The sequence below is a fragment of the Cryptotermes secundus genome, unplaced genomic scaffold, assembly GCF_002891405.2.
Source record: "Cryptotermes secundus unplaced genomic scaffold, Csec_1.0 scaffold126, whole genome shotgun sequence".
Lineage (NCBI taxonomy): Eukaryota > Metazoa > Arthropoda > Insecta > Blattodea > Kalotermitidae > Cryptotermes > Cryptotermes secundus.
This window is the reverse complement of record NW_019718617.1, coordinates 579358-592408: the sequence shown is the minus strand read 5'-3', so window position 1 is coordinate 592408 and position 13051 is coordinate 579358.

Sequence of the window (13051 nt, the reverse complement as noted above, 5' to 3'; positions counted from 1 at the left end):
CCCTCAGCATCCTGTTCCCAAACATCCTCAATCTGTTTTCTTCCTTTAGGATCAACGATCAAGTTACACATCCATGTAAAACAGTAGAAGATGCCACTGGTGATCGTTCCTTAACTGTCCTGGGTCAGCTGGATCAGTTCACATTTTCCCACACTGAGATCCATTTTTAAATTACTCCTCCCCATACGTCTAACTCTCTAAAATGGCGTCTTCCCTTGAGGTTTTCCAACCATTATCTTCTGCTGACGTGTTTCACCCATGCCACAACTTTCCCATTCGTCTTCTAATACCTTAAAACATTTGGTGACGAGCGAAAGTTGTAAAGTTTCTCATTATTCACACATTCTTCTAGATGCTCCATCTGTCTTAGATCTAAATATTTCTCCTGAAGAGCAATACAAACGTAATTTGTAGACGACATTACATACTCGGCGACTGGAAAAATACCATAAGTTGTGGAATACGGTCGACAGATGGCAGGAAATGCTGGATAATATGAGAGGAGTATTGACCTTTATTGGAGTCCTACCTAATTGTAGTGCCAGTCTTCGTCGCCAGATGGCGTATGCTGTGGACAGGAGGAAATAGAACCGGAATAAATAACATGTGTTGCATTATTCATCTACTGGTACCATTTTCTCCTTCACAAAAGGAAATGAAGGACATTTGTTAGAATAAACATGGCTCAGTCTCTTCAAGGTCTCGTTTGTTCATAGGTTTGAAGTTCAGGAGTCTGGGCATCACAAGCTCATTCCCTAGCAGAGTAAACTGAGGTGTACGTCCATGACCTACGGCAGTCCCAGCTTTTATTTGGAATCGTCCTCACAGACTTAAAGACATTAATTATAAAGACGGATCTTTGTCAATTTGCACTGTACATCAGAAAGTGCCAAGGCGATTCAGTCCGAAAGGATACAATGGGCGGAACTTGATTCATTCTTAGGTTATTAACAATATGACTACCGAAATCACTTAATGTTGAATGAGCTGGGAACATGAACATGAATGATACGTGAGGATTTGAAGAAAGGCGGTAATCAATCACCTTTAAAGACTGAAGAATACTACAAAATCTTTAGTCACGACAGCAGATAATCCAACCCAGATTCAAACTGCAAACCTCTCGGGTCTATAAAATCTATATATATATATATCTATATAATTTAATCTATAAAATATTTTAATTTTGGAAAAATTATTTTACTTATTCTTATTTATTACAAAATTTCGATTGCTAAACATGAAAGAGGGTTTATGTAAGTCAAAATTAACCATGTTGTTCCTAATTAATTTTGTCTGCTGAGCCAACTAACGAGTTTGCCCTACATTTCGGTACCCGAAAATGGTGATATGTGACCAGGAGCAGGGATACCGACCGGCTACGGCCTGGACGGACGGCTTTCAATTTCCGGCAACGGCAAGATTTATCTGTTCTCCGTAGGGTCCAGATCGGTTCTGGGGTTTTCTAATGGGTACCAGGCTCTCTTTCCCTGAAGATAAAGCGGCAGAGGGAGAGCGAAGTTCACCACTTTCATACAGTACCGAGGTCAGGAATGGTGGAGCTGTACCTCCACTCCCCAAAGGTGTGTGGTACTTCATTCATTAAGGACAGAGAGAATTTCGTTTTTATCTTTATCAGCAGAACACCAAAAATGCAGACCCTGCTTAATCCTGACATAAATTTCCCTCCCGTAACTGGATCCTTGGATAATGACATTTCGTATTTTGCCCTAGTCACATGCATACCAACACAGCAATTACAAATCTAACAATTAATTGAAATTATGGTACGCGGTCTATTGGTCAGACTTCCTGGCTACAGATCCTGAGGTCCCGGGTTCGATTTCTGGCGCTACCAGATTTTCTGAGAAGTAGTGAGTCTGGAACGAGGTCCACTCAGCCTCGTGAGGATAATTGAGGAGCTATTTCAAGGAAATAGCGGCTACGGTCTAGAAAACCAAAATTAACGGCCGTGGATATTCTTAGTGCTGACCACGCGACACCCTCTATCCGCTAAAGTTGGCACTAACTTCACGACAAGCGGCAGTTGTTCGGTCGGTATAGTTCGCTTGGGGACTAAATTCAAGGCGTTTGTTTGTTTGTTTGTTTTTTTTTGTCCTAGTCACATGCATACCAACACAACAATTACATACTTAACAGTTAATTGAGATTATGACACGGGGTTGTTTCTCACCTGTCGCTCTCTCTCTCTCTCTCTCTTGAAGGTGCCGATTTACACAGATATGAGTTTGTTCTTCCGTAATTAAGGAAAAGAACACAGATCGAGTATGTCTGAAAAATAAATGCTGAGGAAAATACATCGATAGCTCCTACAAGAGACATGAATTAAGAAACAACTGCATAAATTTATATGTACATGATGAGGAGTTTTGTAATATTGTGAGGACTTGTCGGAACGGTGAAAGGGGAGGTGCAAAAGGCACTGCATAACAAATTTGGGCAGGAAAGCTTCAGTTTATAGGCTAATTTGGAGGGCTAAGAGAAGACTGGAATAGGCCTAGAGGCATAATATTAAACTGACTTCAAAGGAACAGAATGTGACGAACTGCAATGAACTGACACAAGGTATTTTTTGCATCATTTGAATAACCCTGAACTACTGAAGGAAGGCCCGGTTGCATGGGATCAGGACTACTTTCGGGGCGCAATTATATATCTGTGACAAGGTTTTCGGCTTAATGCTATCGAGAACTGTAGTTCGCTAATATGACACCAATATGAAACAGTATGATTAACTCTTAATGCTTGTGTGTGGGGTGTGATGTCTCACGCTAAGGGAAGTAAATAAATTCGAGCTTGCTTGCTTTGGAATGACCGCCTCTGTGGTCTAATGGCCAGAGTTCCCGCCTACAGATCCAGAGGTCACGGGTTCGATTCCCGGCCCTACCACATTTTCTGAGAAGCAGTGGATCTTGAACGGGGTCCACTCAGCCTCGTGAGGATAACTGAGGAGCTATTTCCTTGAAATCCCGTTCCAGACCCACTACTTCTCAGAAAATCTGGCAGCGCCGGGAATCGAACCCGGGACCTCTGGATAAGCTCACATGAAACTAGATCTAAATAAGGTGTGAGTGCGGACTGGATTCAACTGCTTCAGCACAGGAATCATGGTGGGCTTATGTAAATATAGTAATTGAACTTTTGGTTCCTTGAAATCAGCGCGTCCAACTTAGCCTAATAACCATCAGCCTTTGATAGAAGACTGTGCGCTATGGCGTCAGTGAAGCCCTAAACTATAACTCAGTTGCCTTCTATGATTCTGCGTGTCATTTTATGGGGTCTACTGCCCCGAAATGCAACATATGATATCGCTAACAGACTATGCTGTCACGTGTATGAGTGACTGTAGACGGGGTTTGGATTGGTGAATAGGTTTATTGACCACTTATACACATGACTCGGAACCACAAACAATTACAGCTCCGCCGCTAATATCCAGAAATCACCACATCACTCACTAAGCATTTTCCAGCCTGCTGTTTCTTCACCAGCCATTCCCTAGCAACGGCTTCTAACAGTGGAGATTCTTAAGCTTCATGTACTCAAGTCCTGTCTTCATAGACTCTAGTAGAAAACTGACTTAGTAGTCCCAATTGTCTTCAAGATAACTTCTCGGCCGGACCACGTGGAAATTCCCCTTTTTCAACAGTACCTCTGTTGTTACGAGTCGATTCGTTGCTGCGGGAAGGTGCTTACAGGGCCGTTGGCTAGAAACATCTCTGGTATACTCACCTATCTCGCGGTCGTCGCATAGTAACGGCTCTATTCGCTACAATACAATATCTGGCGCTAGTTTCGTAGGATGTTCAACATGCTAGAAAAGCTTTGAAGAGATTCAGAACACCGCTTTAGAGATCTTCGGCACGAACGTGGGAGAAGTCAGTGTCATTTGGGATTCATTATGCCTCGAAATGCTTGTTTACATATTAACAATATTCACAAAATGTCGGCCCCAATCGCAAAGAATCTTATTGACGCTTCATCGGCCTGCGCTGCCGTTACTTATTAAGCCTCGACATTCATCGTATTTTCATACGCACCGCGCACTTTCATAACACAAAGTTGTTGTCCCAGTGCGCTACGTCGTTTACCTGGCACGCATGTCCGTTTCGGAATACTAACTCCAAGGAGCAGACTCTTTCAAAAGCGAATTGTCCTTACGCTCTCATTTCAGGGCAGAGGACATAAAATGGCACTTTAATTCGGTAGGCCTAATTTTAAACTTTATATTTTTTGATAGGAGAGGGGCAGATGAAAGAAAAATGTTGAAGCCGAATGTTAGCAAATATTCGATGAATATGATCTTTTTCCCGGCCTAGAAAACCGATATTAACGGCCATGGGAATCGGTTGCGCTGACCACGCGACACCATCTATCCGCTAAATTTGGTACTAACTTCGCCAACAAACGGCGGTCTCTCAGTGGGTATAGTTCGCTTGCGGACTAAAAGCTACGGAGTCGTATAATCCGCTTTCAATATTTCCACAAATGTGGGCCTAATGTTAATTTATTACTCTATTTAAAAAATTATGCCTTGTAATCATTTTCTAATATCAACAATATGGTAGATGAAAAGCTCAACGAAATACGCAGAATAATAAGGAAATATTTTACGTTTACACAAGTTCACACACAAATATACCCTAAAAGCGTAACCAGTTTCGTAACATACGTTGTCTCGTATTGCCTACTCTAAGCCAGGTAAAGCTGTCCCTGTGCTTCACTCATTAAGCCCTACGTCATGAAGGTGTATGGGGGAGTGGATGTATGGATCAACATTTTCTTGACCTCGGCATTAGCTGGAGGTGAGTGCTTAGCTTCACGTCCCGGCCACTTTATCCCGGGGAAAGAATCGCTTATACACATTTCATAGGAGGTTGGGTGGACCTCAGAGCCGGTCTGGACGGCGTGGAGAAGAGAAAATTCTCTATCCTACAGGACTCGAATTCCGACCCCTCGGTCGTCCAGTCCATGGCTAGTCGCTACACTGACTGCGCTATCCCGGCTCCTGGCTCCTACTGTGGAACTCGTAATTTAGGGTGTCGTGTCACGAAATGATATAGCTCTATGCCATGAAATTGGTTAGGCTTACCGTACATAGAGCTAAATACATATTGTGCATACATACACACATTACATACACAAACATACACACGTAGTTACACGGAGTGGCCTTTTTCTAAAAAAGAAAAACGTGCTGGCCAGTAGTTTTAGGGAAGAGTCTGGCCTCAGGGTCGAAATGTAACATGCAGGGGCAGATGTGCGAATTTCAACTTCCGACAAGTTTTCCGGTACGCATGCGTACTGGTGACACAAGTTCTGCGAGAACGTCGTAATCGGGTGGGTCATATTCACGGACTTCCGGATTCATTCTGTGGCGCGTCCGGTGTTCAGTGACAATTAATGGGTTGCGGCTTTAGACGACGCTGTTTATCGGAGAATTACTCGTTTACACTTAGTACAATTACAAATACCCTGAAATAGCGACTTCCAGACGATGCGACCTGACTAGTGCGTCGTCTCTCACGTTTCGTCCTCAACGGCTATTCGCTCTTCCACCGTTTTTCTCTGTGGAGTGTCTTTGCTGTTAGTCCTTGGTTTGCTGGTTTTCGCTGATCTCTCTTCCGATCCTCTCGGATCTGTCTGTTCTGGCCTCTTATCTTCAACTCGCGTACCGCTGAGAGAACACCTTGTCGAAGGGTTCTGTTTCGCATTTTAGCCAGAATATTCATTAGCGCGTCTATTCGTTGCATGAGAATTTCTAACTGTTGACTAACAATGGACGCTGGTTGTCACGCAATGTGTTGACAGTGCGTTACCTAGAAAGTGACACTTCTCTATGCAGTGGGTTCACCTGTTACAATATGTTATCCCGAGGGCCGGCTATCCTAGGTGATATTTTTTCGTGATTGTCCTTAGTTCGTCCTGGTGAACGTTGCGATAACACCACAAATTAGTCCACGACCACTTCCTTACACATCCTTTCCAATTCATTGTGTCTGTTCGCTATTCATCCTATAATTTGACGATAAGTTATACAATCTGAGCTAATATCAGCGTCGTTAAATTAATAAAAAACATCCAAACAAGTAGTTCTGGAAAGAACTAATAGCCTACTTTCCTTGATATGACATTTACAGCATAGAAAACGGCGCCTTCAACTATTCTTCTTTTGTTGTGTGATAACATTTTTACCGAGCCGTTGCCTAGCAACGATAGGGGTATACACAGAATGATGATAGGGATATATGAAATACGCCGTTAAGACGGGCTCATGTGACATGTTGTACATATCATTTTCTTAAAGATTTGTTCAGGGCATTTGGAAGTTAATAAGGGTAATGCATAGACATACAGACAGCAAGGTGATATCATATGCCTACTTTTATTTTTTCAAAATAGAGAAAGTAAGTTAACAAAACACGTACGTTAGTTGCATACATAGTCGTGCATACACAGGCCTACACACAGCCTGACACTAACATGAATTGGTGTGCTGTACTAGATTGTGTTCCGTCCCGTGGATGAACTGGAGACGCTAGCTTAGAGATACTTTTCCAGCATGTGACGTGTTGTATCCCTGTGTGCTCATAAACCGTGAAGCTTAACAACTAAGTTACAAATTTTCCATAAGATAAACCCATAGAACGTATCTCTGACCCTTTTCCTTTTTTGTGCGACCATCTGTTCCACACCCTTATGGATAAATTTTGAACCAAGCGACAGATTTTCATGAAATTTGGTATGAACGTCATGCCGTTTGAGATTGACATGAAGGTAGGAGAAGCTATCTATTGCGGATCCTAATCCTTACACCCCCTGAACTGTAGGAAAACTTGGAAGATCCTGTCACATAACGACAGATCGAATCGGCTGCCTATAGAGAGCAACGCAAGCTCCCTACCGCTAAATCAAACCTGTCCAGCGGTGGCTATTAATTAGTAATAACAGCAGGGAAGGGAGAGGCGAGCTCCGCTGCTGGTTACGTCACGCTTACGTCGATACTGCCCATCGCCTCGTGGCGCCATCTTCTTAGTTACAGGTTTGCGAGGCAGGGTTGCCACCCTTGGTCCTGAAACACTAGGAGTTCACGGTACTCTAATAAATGTTTTAAACTACATGATCTCTACACAAAAGAACTACATTATGGAAATATGCCATGCCGCATGTTTCGACGTTGTGGGGAGAGACGAAATAATTCCTGAAGATAGGACACGAATTATAGAAGCAGAACATGGATAATATCAACTACTAACGAACAGTTGAAACGGAATAAGCTAATTCAAAGATTTTAATTAAACACTAGAAAACAGATATGCGACACACCTAGACGCATAAAAACAAGTCTGTACTGCCGAGGTATGTTCTGTTACTAAGTATCCTAGACCTACACATAGGTTAGTTTCCTTGTGGAAATGCAATTAGGCTACATTAGTTATTTCAAAATTAATCGTAATGACAAAAATTATGCCAACAGCTGGAACGCATCCAGCAGGGGTTTGCGGCCCTCTGTTTTAATCGTTTCTACCCTCAAGCACATTACAGTTATTCTCTTGCTGTGGGGGAGCTAAAATTGCATACTTTACATACTAGGAGACATCGCCTCGATGCTCTCTTTCTTACTGAAGTTTACTTTGGCTTGAAATTCTGCCCTTCTGTTCTGGAAATTGTTGGTCTCCGAGTTCCTGCTCGGTATATCAAAGATTTTGCATTGTTCAATGTTTGCTCCTCATCTAAAAATTGCCCCTCTGCTAGATGTGCAGCAACAGCTAATGTTGTTGACGTATTCGGAGCCAGGAGAGTTCTCCTCAATCGTTTTTATAACATATTAATATTATTATTATTATTATTATTATTATTATTATTATTATTATTATTATTATTTGTATATTGTGTTAGCACAAAAGCAAGTAAGAATTAAGTGAGCTGTTGTTATTAGTACTATAGACTGTCGTATTTTGTATTTTATTCTTTAATTATTTTTGTGTATTTCTATGTACTCGTGCTAACTTTGTAATTGGCATCTGTGCTGTTAAGTTTGCACGTAAATAAAGACGAATTTAGTTGAATTATATGAATAACAAAACAAAACTTACGTAAGGAATTGCGATAAATTCGTAAAATTGAGACAGTTCTCTTAATTCACTTTATTTTTTCCCCATAAATTGGGAAGAGGCCACGCTTGTTCTACTTAAGTGGCACAGCACTCGAATCCGCTCTCGAAACATATCGATACGCCAAAGCGCAATTAGGAACGAGGGCTCGGGAAGACCGACGGGAGGTTGGCTTGGGGAGTGAAGGGGCAACTCGACCAGTTGTACAGCTTCAAAATTATGGTCTTCTTGGATATGGCGCCGTAAATTGTGGGAGATAGTTATCAGTGGTGCTGCAGAACCTGTTGCCTACAACCTTAGCACTGGTTGAGCTGCACCCAGTCTGACATTTCCCTCCTCAGGTACAGAAGCGTACACAAGAAATTCAGTTGCAGTTGAAATTGCGGGATTTGAGTTGACGTTCACATGTCGGTAATTATGAAGAGTAGGGTCTATGAGGGGGTACTCGGTAGAGTAGTTGGTTGAGGTAATATGCTACAAGCCGGAAGGTCGCGGGATCCTATCCCGATGAGGTGGATTTTTCAATTTACCTAATCCTTCCAGCCACACTATGGCCCTGGGGTCGACTCAGCCTCTAACAGAAATGAGTACCAGGAATATTCTTTGAATACTCTTTGTGGTAAAGGGCGGCCGGCGCGTAAGACTGACAACTTTACCGCCATTGTCTAGAAAATGTAGGAGCCTCGATGTCTCACAACCTATGGGCCTCCACGACCTGTTACAGGGATACCGTTACTTACTTTATTTTACTTTACGGTCTTATGAGTTGTAATGCCGTGTAGTTCGGAGATAATCCGGCGTTTCGGAAGAACATACCGCATCCATTTTCAGGGTCTAAACCTAAACCAAGTAAGAAACCAGAAGAAACAGGTGGCAAACTGAGTCTACTCAGCTTGACAATAAGCATAATGAAGCATAGGGAAGAGTGGGACTAGTTATTAAAATCGAGCTAAAAATTAACCGCCAGTAGCAGTTGCTCCGTCAGCCACCAAATGGAACACTTACTGAACCTCTGCTTATCCCCACTTGGTACTCTGCGGTTTGTCGTCCCGTATGGGTGGAAGAAAAATATTTTCTTTATCTTCCAGTAGTTTCCCATTCCTTTGTCTTTGTTTCATAGCATCGAGTTTATTTTTGTCGAGCGGGTTCCATGGCGCCTGCGCAATCGCAATTCAGGAACTTTATTGAACTAAGACTGAACTGTCAATTATTGATGGCTTCTCGTTGTATAGGGACGCCTCTTTGGTCTAGTGATCAGAGTTCCTGATCCACTCAGCCTCGTGAGTATAATTGAGGAGCTATTTCAAGGAAATAGCGGCTACGGTCTAGAAAACTGAGATTAACGGTCGTGGGGATTCGTTGCACTGACCACGTGACACCCTCTATCAGCTAAAGTTGGCACTAACTTCGCCGACAAGCGGCGGTTGCTCGGTCGGTATAGTTCGCTTTCAGACTAAAGGCGCTGGAGTTTGTTTTTTTGTGAAACCTCACTATAAATCTAGAGTCCCCACGAAGTGGTTCCAACGAATTACACGTAATAAATGGGCCCACGAAACCGTGCTCCCAATTCTGCGACTTCTGTGTTTTTTCAACTACAGCTCTTACGAAGATACTGACGTCACGCGGTAGCTGGAATCGCTTTTCATAACGCTATATATCCTTAATGCTGGTCACGGTAGCCGAGCGGTCTAAGGCATGTACTGTCTTCGCTCGCTTGGAAACCGGGATCTTGGGTTCGAATCCCACTCAGGGCATGGATGTTTAGTTTGTGTGTGTGCGTTTTTCTGTGTTTGTGTACAGGTAGATGCCTTCCGACGAGCTGATCACCCGCCCAAGGAGTCCTACCGAGTGTGTATGATCTAGAAAAACCGCAGTGAACGGAGAAGTTCATGAAGGTAGGCCTAGGCCCACTGGGGCTGTAGTGCCAAGGAAAAAAAAAAAAAGAAAAAAAACACAACTTTAATTGATGCAAGTAAAGAGGTCCTAGAAGTAAACACAGAGAAACTAAGTATATGTTGCTGTCTTGTCACCCGAATGCAGGTTAAATCAAGACATAAAGATAGGTAACAGACGTTTTGAAAATGTGGCACAGTTCAGATATTTGGGAACGACGATAACAAATCAAAACCTGACCCAGGAGGAAATTAAGAGGCGATTGAACTCGGTTAATGCTTGCTATCATTCAGTCCAAACCTTTTGTCTTCACGTCTGCTTTCCAAAAACATAAAAATTAGAATATACAAAATTACAATTTTACCTGTGGTTCTGTATGGGTGTGAAACTTGCTCTCTGACATTAAGGGAGGAATATAGACTGAGAGTGTTTGAGAACAGGCTGTTGAAGAGAATATATGGACCGAAGAGTGGTGAAGTGACAGGAGGTTGGAGAAAACTGCACAATGAGGAGCTTCATAACTTGTACTCTTCTCCAAGTATAATTAGAATGATGAAGCCAAGAAGGAGCCGGTCACGGTAGCCGAGTGGTCAAAGGCATCCACGGTCTTCGCTCGCTCGGAAGCCGGGATCGTGGGTTCGAATCCAACTCATGGCATGGATGTTTGTATATGTTTTTCTGTGTTTGTGTACAGGTAGAGGTCTTGCGACGAGCTGATCACCCGCCCAAGGAGTCCTACCGTATGTCTAAGATCTAGTAGACCGAAGTGAAACGCAGAGTTTCTTGGAGGTAGGCCTAGGCCCAAATGAGGGCTGTAGCGCCAATGAAAAAAACAGTCAAGGAGGATGAGGTGGGCAGGGCATATAGCACGAACGGGGGAGACGAAGAATGCGTATATGGAATTGGTGGGAAAGCCAGAAGGAACGAGACCACTGGGAAGACCATGACTTAGGTGGGTGGACAATATTAAAATGGATCATAAAGAGATAGGATTGGATGGCTTTGATTGGATTGATCTGGCTCAGGAGAGAGACCAGTAGAGGGCTCTTGTAAACACGGCAATGAAAGATCTTGTTTCATAAAGTGCTGGGAAATTCTTGAGTAGCTACACAATTGGCGGCTTTTCAAGAAGGGCTCAGCTCCATGAGTGAACTTCGTTCAAACATATATATATAGAGTGTATTAACATTGAAATAGTAAAATACCCATAATATATTTGCAGAACCTCCACATCAAGATAGCCAGGTGGCACAATATCTGCCCCATATAAGAGGGACGATGGGAGGACGAACACGAGCCTGCATGGTTTACGAATTTTAATTACTGACAATCCAAAAAGTTTTTAATTAGCATCAAGAAATTTTATACAATTTTTTAAAAAACTTTACATTCCCAGGAAACTGCTGTGTTTGTGAAATGTTCTATTTTGTGTACTATGTATTGTAGCATATAAGTGTACGTACTTTACGTCTAAACAACTTATGTGATGGTGGTTTCCTATTTGTAGTGTTGTTGGCCCTCTGAAGATGGTCCACAGAGACCGAAACATGCAAGGGTGTTAAGTTTTTGTGTAGTAAAAAACTTACAGGTCACATTGGACGGAGTGATTTATATTTGTAATTGTTAGTGTGACGGACCAGAATGAAACAAATCATACTGTTTCTTCTGTGTTTGTTTGTGTTGTCCTGTGTAGTTGGCGGCCTTGCGAAAGGCCTGATCCCCCTCCAAAGAGTCCTACCAATGGTCTATCAGATCCATATTCCTATATTTATTCTCATGGTGAAACAGGCCAGAGGGCCTAATAAGAAGGTAAAAGAAGGAGAATATATTAACAATATTACTTTCAAGACAAGCGATTTCATGGGTACTGCGTGGGTAATATTTCGATACATATAGCAACCACATGGCAGAAAAAAAAGGGATACCGAAATTCGCAACAGTTAGCCGCAGTCTCTCCTACAATCTTCTGGAATGTAGAGCCCTCTAATCGAATAGAAGTCCACCGACGTTTCGGAAAATCGTGTAGCTTCATCTGTTGTATCGGAGAATAAGCCAAGCAAGAAACTGGCAAGAATCAGGAAATTTCTTGATTAACTCTGAAGAGAGATGCGGTACATTCTTCCGAAATTTCGGTGGGCTACTGCCGGACTATGCAGCTTCATATCTCAGAAGACAGAACTTCATATTTGTTGCCATGAGAACTTCGAATGCGAAACAATAGCAATTTTGTATACATACAAATGAAATAACGCAGGTATTTCTAATTTTCATTTCATGAATCCTGTTGTGTTACAATATACAACTTCTTTACTAACCGTCACAACACAACAAATATCAAGGCCAGTGCCCAGCTGTGGCTCTGCTACATGTTTCGGTTATCAATAGCCATCATCAGGCAAATACATGGTTAAACATATATACACAATTGAACTGCAGTACTATTAAACTGGATACAATACTATTAATCATATAAAACACTTGAATGTAAACAACGACTTAGTCGTTGTTTATATTCCCTACAGTACGGACAACACTTTGTAAGGTAAGGCACCGACTGAACAATTAATATTAACATCTACATCACGAGCCTCCTATACAATCTTATATACAAAAAGAAAAAATAGAGAATATTCCAATTTGTCCATGGGAACGTACGAAATTACAAATCCAACGACTCATTCGATGTTATAAAACATCAATTAAAATGTTATTATTGTTTTACAATATAACTTCTGTTTTATATAATCTGATTAGTTGTATTTTTTACGTCAAGTGTTTTATATGCTTAATAGTATTGTATCCAGTTTAATAGTACTGCAGTTCAGTGGTGTATATATGTTTAACCATGTACGTATTTTTTTTTTAATTTTAATCGTTTCTTGCATCCTGTTGTGTGTTTAATCGATAGTAGAGTGAATTTACCGACTACACAACACGTTTTTATCACATTATCACTACATGTTTCGACCTCAAGAGGTCATCCTCAGGTGTATGAACACGGCTGTATAATTACACGCGGTCAC